Source organism: Giraffa tippelskirchi, chromosome 7 (genome assembly GCF_054371585.1).
Source record: "Giraffa tippelskirchi isolate mGirTip1 chromosome 7, T2T-mGirTip1v1.2.pri, whole genome shotgun sequence".
NCBI classification, from domain to species: domain Eukaryota; kingdom Metazoa; phylum Chordata; class Mammalia; order Artiodactyla; family Giraffidae; genus Giraffa; species Giraffa tippelskirchi.
The window spans coordinates 88325903-88338685 of NC_137281.1; the positions used below are offsets into that span (position 1 = coordinate 88325903).

At 41.7% G+C, this 12783-nt stretch overlaps 1 long non-coding RNA gene across 1 annotated transcript; it reads right to left on the reverse strand.

Annotated features, from left to right (window-relative positions):
* Positions 1-2443: 2443 nt before the first annotated feature.
* On the reverse strand, positions 2444-10227 carry LOC145512616 (uncharacterized). Its single transcript, XR_014058667.1, has 3 exons — positions 6310-10227; positions 4536-4904; positions 2444-2632 (listed from the first exon to the last, which is right to left on the reverse strand). It is a non-coding gene; the product is annotated as an uncharacterized LOC145512616 (long non-coding RNA).
* Positions 10228-12783: the final 2556 nt, after the last annotated feature.

Sequence of the window (12783 nt, forward strand, 5' to 3'; positions counted from 1 at the left end):
CTTTGGCTGCAAAGAATATAATCAATCTGATTTCGGTGTTGACCATCTGGTGATGTCCACGTGTAGAGTCTTCTCTTGTGTTGTTGGAAGAGGGTGTTTGCTATAACCAGTGCATTTTCTTGGCAAAACTCTATTAGCCTTTGCCCTGCTTCATTGTGTACTCCAAGGCCAAATTTGCCTGTTATGCCAGGTGTTTCTTGACTTCCTACTTTTGCAAAGAGTTAGACATGACTAAAGTGACTTAGCACACACACAATCACAGCAGAGGTAGTCTGACTAAGTGTTCCTTGGAATTCTGCTTAGGTCCTGTTCCTCCAGCCCTTCCAGTGACTTTGTGAACCCCACACAAAAAATCACCTTCAACTTATATCAATTTGAATGATTTCTGTTATCTGTAACTTATTTCTCACTAATAATAAAGCTATTGATTTTTGTGTATTGTTTTTGTACTGAGCCATCTTACTCTGTTGGTAGTAATAGTTTTTCAGGTAATTCTCTGGAAGTTCCTAGTTAAGAATTGTCCTGTTTTCGACTTCTCTTTGCTTATTCCTTCTTCATTTCTCTTGAATATTTGCACCTTACATTGGTAGGCAATAATGAGCATTTTGTTGTTTTTCTAACTTTAGTGGGAAAGTTTTTTATCTTTCCCAGCTGAAAATAATTCTGACTTTGGAGATTACAGATATATAACATTATGAAGATATTCATCTTTTCCCATTTTATTAAGAACTTCTAACCTAAAAAAAATTAAGAATGTAAATTGATTTTTAGAAAAACATTTTTTCCAACATCTATTGAAATGATTATGTTTCTCTTTTTCACATTCATATGGTGAATTATACTAATAGATTTCCTAATATTGTATCATCTTGCATTCCTTAAAAAATTACACTTGATTATGGTATCTTATTTTTTTACTTCTTCACTGGATTCTTATTGCAAATATTTTGTGATTTTTGCACTGATATTCATAAGTGGATAGTTTTCCTTTTCAGTACTATTTTTTTTTTCTGTTTTCCTACTGATGCAATCCTTGCTTTATGAAAATAGCTAGAAAGATTTCCTTATTTTCTGTGCTTAGTTCTGAAACGGAGCAGGACCATATGGTCCTTGCCCCTCTACCATGTTCTCTTCCTGCCTTTTGCTTGTGGAAAACTTTAATCAAAGAATAAGTTTAATCAGAGAAGTGAGAAATGTGGAAACAAAGGAAAACATCTAAGGAGACCAAACAATAATGATGTAGTTATCAAGTATAATCAAGCACCTTTAGTTCTTTCTCAAGGGCTGTAGATAAATACTCTGAGCCATATCCTGTGAGCTGTCTTATAGATACTAAAACACCAGGTGGAAAAGTTAACTACGTGATGACCAGACTATACCCAGGACTCGAGTTGCCACAATTCCAAGAATTGATCACAAAGAAATGGGAACAAATGGACCCCGGAACTGAATACTAACTGTACCTAAAACAACCAAGATGATGCTGGTCAGACCACTGATGACCAATTTGAAGATGACTGTTAGAGATGACTGTGCTGTTTCTGCATGTTGCCCAACCCCCCAACTCTGCCTTAAATACTCTCACCCCCTGCTTGAGGGGGTGGGGCGGGGTGGGGAGGTCAGTCGACCTTTGGACAAGTGTCTGCCACCCTCTCCTACCAGTTACCGGCATCTGAAATAAAGCAAACTTTCCTTTCCAGCAACCTGGCTTGCTTATTTGCTTTTGAGCAGCAGATTCCCCACGCATACCTTTAACAGTTCTGCTAAATTATCTGCTGGTCATTTTGGGGTGGGGAGAGAGTGTATAGAGGGTAAATGACAGCTTTCTTTATTCTATGTTACTCTGTGCTACTTAGTGTATTTAGATTTTCCATCTTTTCTAGGGTCAGTTTTGATCCATTTCATACAAGTTTTCAAATATATTTGGATATATGTGAGCAAAACCAAATATATATATATATATATACACATATATATCTTTATACACACACACACACACACACACACACACACATATATTTCTGTTGTGTCTGGTTATTTCTTCCTTTCCTATTCGGTGTGTTTGTGCTTTCTCCTTTTTAAAAAAAAAGTTAGGCTCACTAACAGTTAATCTATTAGTTGATTTTCAAAAATCAGTTCTTGTATTTGCTGTTTCTAGTTATAAAAATTCACTATTTTGTGCTTTTCTCTATATTAATTTCTTCCTTCTAGCATTTCTTCCTAATATATTGTTTTGCATCCTCAATTAGTAATTTTTGTTCTTTCTTGTTTACTAATATAAGCATTTTAGACTATGACGTTTCTTTTGGTATTTATTTAACTATATAATTTCATATGTGAGGTAATAACAGTAATAGTGGCGAATAAATCAGCCTCTCATGAAAACAGTTTACAACTATGTATGAACACACAGTCTTCTGAAAACAAACATTTTACACACATATGGTTTCCTATAACAAATATTTTTAATTTCAGTGTTACAAGACAATGATCCATGGAAGTATTAAAAAAAAAATCTTTCAGTAGAAACTTCCCTGGAGGTCCAGTGGTTAAGACCCTGAGCTTCCACTTCAGGGAGCAAGAGTTCAATCCCTGGTCAGGAAACTAGGATCCTGCATGTCATGTGGTGTGGCTAAAAAATAATTAAAAGAGGAAAAAAAAAATCTTTCAGTACTGTGGGAATACTCCTTGGTCTTTTTAGTTGACTGATTCAGACAAACGGTCAATTCTGTGAGCACAAGATCCAGAAAAAAAGTAGATTTCACTAAATTTTTGAGTAACTTATATGTAAATATTTTTGCTGTTTTCTATCTAATAAGATTCAATGGTTGGTTTATGACTCTGCTTTCTTAAAGCCTCTGTGTCAGTGGTCTCCCTTTCTTTCAAGGCAATTTGTTACATTGTTAACTAAGGGTTATAGCTTTTGTCTTCAGTCATAATTTCTAACCAAGATCAAATTAGTGCATATCAAGCTTATATTTTTCTTATTTCAGTGTTAGAATTATTTTAATATTTCACCATTGAGTATAGTCATTAATTAGGTTTCTTGTGAATATTTGAAACTTTTTCCGATCCTTAGGAATTTCATTTATACATTGAAGCATAGATGCTCACTAAGAGTTAAAAAATTGCATCAGGTGGTGGGTTTGGGGTGTTCATTGCACCATTTTTTTTTTTAATGCTTTCCTGTGTATTTAAACATTTTCATAATAAAAAGCTGGAAAAAATCAGATCTGTTTATATAATTATGAGACATCTAGGAATGCTTCAGAAATTATAAAAGAAGGAAGTCAGTCAGTCATGGGAAAGGACATAGTAGCTGTTTGAATTAAAAGCAGACAGTTGTTACCCTCTGTTGTTTTTCCTCATGGACAGCAGAAATTGCTCCTGTGTGACAAGAAGTATTTTGGTCGGAGAGTACAGGAGGGTATGACTTTTTGTAGGAGACTATGCAGCTACTTCCTCTTGCTTGTCTTTAAGAGCTACAGGTGTAGCATGGTGCAAGCGAGATGGCTATCCCTTTGGCTGGAGGGAGGAGACAATGGAATGGTTTCTCAAACAGATCTAGGAGCAGCTGCAACTCACAGAACTGTATAGGGTTAGTAGGATGGTGTCCAGTAGGCTTCCCAGGTGGCACTAGTGGTAAAGAACTCAACTGCCAATGCAGGAGATGTAAGAGATGAGGGCTTGAAGCCCTGGGTCAGGAAGATCCCCTGGAGGAGAGCATGGCACCCCACTCCAGTATTTTTGCCTGGAAAATACCATGGACAGAGGAGCCTGAGGGGCTACAGTTCATAGGGTTATAAAGAGTCAGACACGACCAAAGCAACTTAGCACACATGTCCAGGTATAAATTAGGTTCTGCCTATACAGTGGACCTGCTGAGCTCCATAGGTTCCCTCTGTGTTCAAGTCTCTGCCTTGCCTCTTGCCCAGAGCAGTTCCATTAGAACTTTGAGCACAAGGCAGGGAGGGGCCCTGGAGTTCACGGAGCTCAGGTTATTACTCTTCTGGGAACGGTCAGTTCATACCAACCTAGCACTTAACAAAAGTAGGGGATTTTCCATCAGAGAAACAGACTTTAAGACATTGGTCAGGCAAATTTCCCTGACAGTAAAAGTCATGCACACAAAAAAGAGTTGGTGCCCGCTATATCCAGAGCCATACTGAGACTATTCAGACTTTAGGGTCGTTTCCAGAGTGCCACGCATGATAACATCTAGGGGAGTAGGATCTGGATTCTGACCTGAATTTAAATCCTGACTCTTCCATCAATATGTAACTTTGGAAGCAAGTGCCTTATTAGTCTCTGTGCCTCCATCTTCTTGGTGGATTGGGTATCATGATAACAGCACCTAACTCATAGGGTCTGCTTGGAGGATTCAAGGAAATGTGTGAAGCACTTGGAACAGCACATAGTAAATGTTCAGTTAATGTTCACTTTTATTATCTAGCCTAGCTGTGTTGCATCCTCTTTCACAAGCCACATGTTCTTCATTTTGTGGTCACTTGGCTACCTTAAACAGAACAAATTACCTCAGGGCTGAAAAACAGCTACTCTTGGATCTTCCTGATCACCCAGCTGCAGAGGGTTTCCAGACTCTCAGGAGCTTCTTGCCTTTTTAGGTTCATCAAAACCATTACATTCTCCAGACAGAAAAGGAGAAATATCGTATGACATCCCTTATAGGCTTTTCTGGTGGCTCAGATGGTAAAGTCTGCCTGCAATGCGGGAGACCTGGGTTCAATCCCTTCGTTGGGAAGATCCCCTGGAGGAGGGCATGGCAACACACTCCAGTATTCTTGCCTAGAGAATCCCCATGGACAGAGAAGCCTGGAGGGGTCCATGGGGTTGCAGAGAGTCAGACATGAGAGACTAAGCACAGCATAGCACATAGGTGGAATCTAAAAAGAAATGATACAAATGAACTTATTTACAAAACAGAGACTCACAGACTTAGAAAACGAAGTTACGGTTGCTGGGGAAAAGGACTAGTTAGGGACTTTGGGAAGGTCCTGTACACACAGCTATATTTACAATGATAACCAACAAGGAGTTACTGTATAGCACATGGAACTCTGCTCAATGTTATGTGCCAGCCTGGATGGGAGGGAGTTTGGGGGAGAATGGATAAATGTATATTTATGGCGGAATCCCCCGGCTGTTCACCTGAAACTGCCACAACATTGTTAATTGGCTATACCTCAATACAAAAGAAAACATTTAAAGCTTGGAAAAACAAACCAAAACATTACAGTCTCAGCTGAGAGGACTCTGACCCTTGCTCTTGGGTTCTGTGGGTGAGGGAGAAAGTTCACCATCCCATGGCAATGGCCTTGGAGTCTGTCTTCCTGTCCTTTCCCTCTGAGCTACAGGCGTAATTGTGGGTCATGAGATTCACTTAGTGCAACCACAGATGGCCCCAGGGGTCCTGCTAAATTATCCTTCATCTACATTCAGGAATAATATCCCTAAAAAGGCCTTGGTATAAGCCATTTTGGGGGAGACTTTGTGACTCCATGTGTCTGCGGTACATAAATGTGTTTGGATGGTTTCCCAATTTCTATGGAATTTTGAAACTTGGAACCCTAAGTGCTGATTCACTGAGGGAAACTTTTCCCTCTCTGGAGCGATGGTGTGAGGTTTCTCTGGAGACTCATTACAGCACTGTGATAACAAGGCCCCAGCTACCTCAAATCCCTTGGCTGTTGATTGCTCTAACTTTAAAGCTGGAAGTTTGCCCTTTCATGCCCCTGTTGCAGAGCACAGCAACTTTGGAAAAGTTGAATGAGTCGGATTGAGGGAGTGAGGGAAAAATGGTAGGCAAGGCCCTTCCAAGGGCTGGAACAGTGGGGTTATAAGCATTGGCATTGTATGATTGTGATGGGCAGGAGTGGACCACACTTGAAAAGCTACAGGATAATTCCCCTCTGTCCCTTTCCTAGAAATCTCTGCCTGTCCCTGTCCCTGTTCAATGAGCTTGCCCCAGCCCGAGTGGGCTTCTCAAAACCTGGGCCCAATTCTAGGTGTGGGTCCCCATACCTATGGCCTTTCTCTGTTCAATGTCACCTCTTTAGATGGGCTTTTTCTGCTCATCTTATTTAATATAGACCCTTCTTATCCTTTTCTATCTCCTTACTCTGCTTATTTTTTTCTTTAAATTTTTTGTTGCAAGGTATTGGCTTTACAACATTGTGCTGGTTTCTGCCATACATCAACATGAATCAGCCACAGGTATACATATGTCTCCTCCCTCTTGAACCTCCCTCCCATCTCCCATTACTTATTTAGTTTTATTCATAACCCTACCTGATATTTTATTTATGTATTTATATTTGTTTGTCTTCCCTCAGTTCAGTTCAATCGCTCAGTCGTGTCTGACTCTTTGCAACCCCATGGACTGCATTACGCCAGGCTTCCCTGTTCATCATCAACTCCCAGAGTTTACTCAAATTCACGTCCATTGAGTTGGTGATGCCATCCAACCATCTTATCCTCTGTTGTCCCCTTCTCCTCCTGCCTTCAATCTTTCCCAGTATCAGGGTCTTTTCAAATGAATCAGTTCTTCAAATCAGGTGGTCAAAGTATTGGAGTTTCGGCTTCAACATCAGTCCTTCCAATGAACACCCAGAACTGATCTCCTTTAGGATGGGCTGGTTGGATCTCCTTCCAGTCCAAGGGACTCTCAAGAGTCATCTCCAACACCACAGTTCAAAAGCATCAATTCTTCGGCGCTCAGTTTTCTTTATAGTCCAACTCTCACATCCATACATGACCACTGGAAAAACCATAGCTTTGACTAGATGGACCTTTGTTAGCCAAGTAATGTCTCTGCTTTTCCCTACTAGAAGGAAAACCCTGTAGGGGCATGGATGGCTGTGTTCATCCTTGTGTACTTAGAACAGGCTTGGCATTGAAGAGGTACTAAGTAGTCATTTTAAAATGAAAATAAGAAAGCAAAACAGCTCTTTCCCAGAGGAGCTGTTGAATGGAGGAGAGTAGCTGTTGGGTTGGGGTGGAAGGGGAGATGTACATTTCTTGCAGCATTTTGCAGGAGGTTTGGGTATGGGATTCAGGAGTGCCTTTTGAGAAGGGAATATGAGGCATGAGAAAACTAAAGGTGAGTCATTTAAACCAATTCCCATCCTCTTGGGATGATTGACCTCTCTTTGAGAATGATACCAGTTAACTTGAGTTGTCTTCAGCACCTTTGGTTGTTCCAATGAGATGAGCTTAATATGCGCTCATCTTTGGACCTCAGAAATGGGACCTAAAGTGATCTGAAGTATGGAGGATGAATACTCAAGAATATAGGCTTGCTTCTAGCCAGACAGGACCACTCCTTGTTTAAAGCTCAATTGTGGGCTTCCCTGGAGGCTCAGTGGTAAAGAATCCGCCTACCAATGTCAGAAACATGAGTTCAATCCCTGATCTGGAAAGATCCCACATGCCATGGGGCAACTAAGCCTGTGTGCCACAAACTACTGAGCCTGTGCTCTAGAGTCTGGGAGCTGCAACTACTGAGCCATGTCCCACAACTACTGAAGCCAGCGTGCCCTAGAGGCCATGCTCAGCAATAAGAGAAGACACTGCAATGAGAAGCCCTTGCAAGCAATTAGAGAGAAGTTCCCTTCTCCTCCCACCTTCAATCTTTCCCAGCATCAGGGTCTTTTCCAATGAGTCAGTTCTTCAAATCAGGTGGCCAAAGTATTGGAGTTTCAGCTTCAGCATCAATCCTTCTAATGAATATTCAGGACTGATTTCCTTTAGGATGGACTGGTTGGATCTCCTTGCAGTCCAAGGGATTCTCAAGAATCTTCTTCAACACCACAGTCCAAACACATCAATTCTTCAGCACTCAGCTTTCTTTATGGTCCAACTCCCACACCCATACATGACTACTGGAAAAACCATAGCTTTGACTAGATGGATCTTTGTTGGCAAAGTAATGTCTCTGCTTTTTAATAAGCTGTCTAGGTTGGTCATAGCTTTTCTTCCAAGGAGCAATCATCTTTTAATTTCATGGCTGCTGTCACCATCTGCAGTGATTTTGGAGCCCCCCAAAATAAAGTCTCTCACTGTTTCCATTTTTTCCCCATCTATTTGCCTGAAGTGATGGGAACAGATGCCATGATTTGAGTTTTCTGAATGTTGAGTTTTAAGCCAACTTTTCACTCTCTTCTTTCACTTTCATCAAGAGGCCCTTTAGTTCTTCTTCGCTTCCTGACATAAGGGTGGTGTCATCTGCATATGTGAGGTTACTGATATTTCTCCTGACAATCTTGATTCCAGTTTGTGCTTCATCCAGCCTGGCATTTCACATAATGTACTCAGCATATAAGTTAAATAAGTGGGGTGACAACATACAGCCTTGACGTACTCCTTTCCCAATTTGGAACCAGTTTGTTGTTCCATGTCCAGTTCTAACTGTTGCTTCTTGACCTGCATACAGATTTCTCAGGAAGCAGGTCAGATATTCCCATCTCTTTAAGAATTGTCCACAGTTTGTTGTGATCCACACAGTCAAAGGCTTTGGCATAGTCAATAAAGCAGAAGTAAATATTTTCCTGTGACTCTCTTGCTTTTTCGATGATCCAGCGGATGTTGGCAATTTGATCTCTGGTGCCTCTGCCTTTTCTAAATCCTGCTTGAACATCTGGAAGTTCACGGTTCACGTACTATTGAAACCTGGCTTGGAGAATTTTGAGCATTACTTTGCTAGCGTGTGAGATGAGTGCAGTTGTGTGGTGGTTTGAACATTCTTTGGCACATCCTTTCTTTGGCATTGGAATGAAAACTGATGTTTTCAAGTCCTGTGGCCACTGCTGAGTTTTCCAAATTTGCTGGCATATTGAGTGCAGCACTTTCACAGCATCATCTTTTAGGGTTTGAAATAGCTCAACTGGAATTCCATCACCTCCACTAGCTTTGTTCGTAGTGATGCTTCCTAAGGCCCACTTGACTTCGAATTCCAGGATGTCTGGCTCTAGGTGAGTGATTACACCATCATGGTTATATGGATCATGAAGATCTTTTTTGTATAAAGAATACACAGAAGAACTATACAAAAAAGATCTTCATGACCCAGATAACCACGATGGTGTGATCTTCTGTGTATTCTTGGGCTTCCCTGATAGTTCCTTGATAAAGAATCCACCTGCAATGCAAGAGACTCTGGTTCAATTCCTGGGTTGGGAAGATCCCCTGGAGAAGGGATAGGCTACCCACTCCAGTGTTCTTGGGCTTCCCTTGTGGCTCAGCTGGTAAAGAATCTGCCTGCAGTGCTGGAGACTTGGGTTTGATCCCTGGGTTGGGAAATCCCCTGGAGAAGGGAAAGGCTACCCACTCCAGTATTCTGCCCTGGAGAATTCCATGGACAGTCCATGGGGTCGCAAAGAGTCGGACACAACTGAGTGACTTTCACTTTCACTTTCACTCTGTATTCTTGCCACTTCTTAATATCTTCTGGTTCTGTTAGGTCCATACCATTTCTGTTCTTTATTGTGCTCATCTTTGCATGAAATCGCTTGGTATCTTTAATTTTCTTGAAGAGATATCTAGTCTTTCCCATTCTGTTGTTTTCCTCTATTTCTTTGCATTGATCACTGAGGAAGACTTTCTTATCTCTCCTTGCTATTCTTTGGAACTCTGCATTAAAATGGGTATATCTTTCCTTTTTTCCTTTGCCTTTAGCTTCTCCTTTTCTCAGCTATTTGTAAGGCCTCCTCAGACAACCATTTTGCCTTTTTGCATTTCCTTTTCTTGGGGATGGTCTTGATCACTGCCTCCTGTACAATGTCACGAACTTCCGTCCATAGTTCTTCAGGCACTCTGTCTATCAGATCTAATCCCTTGAATCTATTTGTCACTTCCACTGTATAATTGTAAGGGATTTGATTTAGGTCATACTTGAATGGTCTAGTGGTTTCCCCTACTTTCTTCAATTTAAGTCTGAATTTGGCAATAAGGAGTTCATGATCTGAGCCACAGTCAGCTCTGGGTCTTGTTTTTGCTGACTGTATAGAGCTTCTCTTCTCTTTGGCTGCAAAGAATATAATCAGTCTGATTTCGGTATTGACCATTTGGTGATGCCCATGTATAGAGTCTTCTCTTGTGTTGTTGGAAGAGGGTGTTTTCTATGACCAGTGAGTTTGAAGAGGGAATTCATAAGACCTGGACTCCATCTTAGGCCTGTTCATGCTGATCATGCTTGGCCACCTCTCTAATGGACTCTAAACTCTGTGCTTAGTGCCTATGGAAACACCAATAGAAGGATAAGACCCCCTCCGGACAGGGGAATCTTAAAGATTGTATCCAGGTTACTCATCACCTAAGAGAAAACATACACTGATCCCCCTACCTCCGGACAGGTCATAAATTTTTTCTGTAACTTCGGGCTTATTGATTAACTGTTTGGAATGTAACCTTGGGCTTATTGATTATTGACTGTTTGAACACATAACACCTAAATGATGAGATTACTGTGATTGTATTTACCCTTCCTTTGTTTATGTAAGTCTCAAGGAATTTGGGGTGGTGAGTTCAGACACGTACACATGGGATATAAAAGATTTTCACAAATGCTGGTCAGGGTCCTTGGCTAAGAGGATACTCTGCCTTGGGCCCGCCGGTGTAATAAACTGCACTTCACTATCTGCATCGTCCTTCTGAGTGAGCTTGTTTCCTGGAACGCGTGGCTATAACAAGTTCTATTGGCAAAACTCTGTTAGCCTTTGACCTGCTTCATTTTGTACTCCAAAGCCAAATTTGCCTGTTACTCCAGGTATCTCTTGACTTCCTACTTTTGCATTCCAGTCCCCTATAATGAAAAGGACATCTTTTTTTGGGTGTTAGTTCTAGAAGATCTTGTAGGTCTTCATAGAACTGTTCAGCTTCTTCAGCATTACTGGTCGGGGCATAAACTTGGATTACCGTGATATTGAATGGTTTGCCTTGGAAACGAACAGAGATCATTCTATTGTTTTTGAGATTGCATCCAAGTACTGCAGTTTGGACTCTTTTGTTGACTATGATGGCTACTCCATTTCTTCTAAGGGATTCTTGCCCACAGTAGTAGATATAATGGTCATCTGAGTTAAATTCACCCATTCCAGTCCATTTTAGTTCCCTGATTCCTAAATGTCGACGTTCACTCTTGCCATCTCCTATTTGACCACTTCCAATTTGCCTTGATTCATGGACCTAACATTCCAGGTTCCTATGCAATATTGCTCTTTACAGCATTGGACTTTACTTCCATCACCCATCACATGCACAAATGGGTGTTGTTTTTGCTTCGGCTCTGTCTCTTCTTTCTTTCTGGAGTCATTTCTCCACTGATCTCCAGTAGCATATTGGGCACCTACTGATCTGGGGAGTTCATCTTTCAGTGTCCTATCTTTTTGCCTTTTCATACTGTTCATGGAGTTCTCAAGGCAAGAATACTGAAGTGGTTTGCCGTTCCCTTCTCCAGTGGACCATGTTTTGTCAGAACTCTCTGCCTTGACCCGTCTGTCTTGGGTGGCCCTACACGGCATGGCTCATACTTTCATTGAGCTAGACAAGGCTGTGGTCCATGTGATCAGTTTGGTTAGTTTTCTGTGATTGTGGTTTTCCTTCTGCTTGCCCTCTGATGGAGAAGGATAAGAGGCTTATGGACGCTTCCTAATGGGAGAGACTGACTGAGGGGGAAACTGGGTCTTGTTCTGATGGGTGGGGCTATGTTCAGTAAATCTTTAATCCAATTTTCTGTTGATGGGCGGGGCTGTGTTGCCTCCCTGTTGCTTGACCTGAGGCCAGGTGGAGGTAATGAAGATAATAGCGATAAATGGGACCTTCAAAGGGGCGGGGAGGGGCCAGTATGCAGCCAGATAGCTCTCCTTTGGTATCTGCTCAATCCTTTGTTCTGTGAGTAGGCCAGGCTGTGTTAGTTAGGTTGTTAGGTTAGAGCCTTTTGAGGAAAGTTCTCTTTTCGGAAGTTGCAGTTAGGCGTGTATTCTGTAGGGTTGTTTTTTATTTTCCTCTCCCAATTATGTTATGTTGCCTTCTGAGATTCCAAAACTCCCCACAGACCTGCCTGTGAGAGGGTTTCCTATTGTGTGGAAACTTCTCCTCCTTCATGACTCCCTCCCCAGGACAGGTCTCCATCCCTAACTCTTTTGTCTCTCTTTTTGTCTTTTCTATTTTGTCCTTCCTCCTTGTGAAGAGAGTGGGCTGCCTTTCTGGTGCCTGGTGTCCTCCACCAGCGTTCAGAAGTTGTTTTGTGGAACTTACTCAGCATTCAGATGATCTTTTGATGAATTTGTAGGGGAGAAAGTGGTCTCCCCATCCTATTCCTCTGCCATCTTGACTCAGCAGTGACATTTGGCCAGGAACAATTTGGGGGCAACTCAAGTACTAACTAACTTACTAACTAGCTAACTAACTAACTTAAGTCTTTGGCTTCTCGAGTCTTCAAAAGTCATCCTTCCTTTTGGTGCTTAAGATCACAAGTGCCCAAGCTCAGACCCTGATCCACAACTGAAAGTTCAGCTATGGACTGGTTCCCCGCCCATGTAATTCCCAGAAGAATGCTGACGCTTTCTGCCTAGTCCTGCTGGTTCTGGAGTTCTGTTGGCCACTTTGTGACCAGCTTCTTCAACTGCTCCCACTTTCCCCATACCTCCTCACCCCAAGTGCAGATGAAGGCCTCTCTATTATCTGTCCAAGCACATCAGAGACCACCTACAGTACCAACCAAAACTTTGGGAAATGAAGGAATTCTAGTATAGGAAAGAGGGAGGA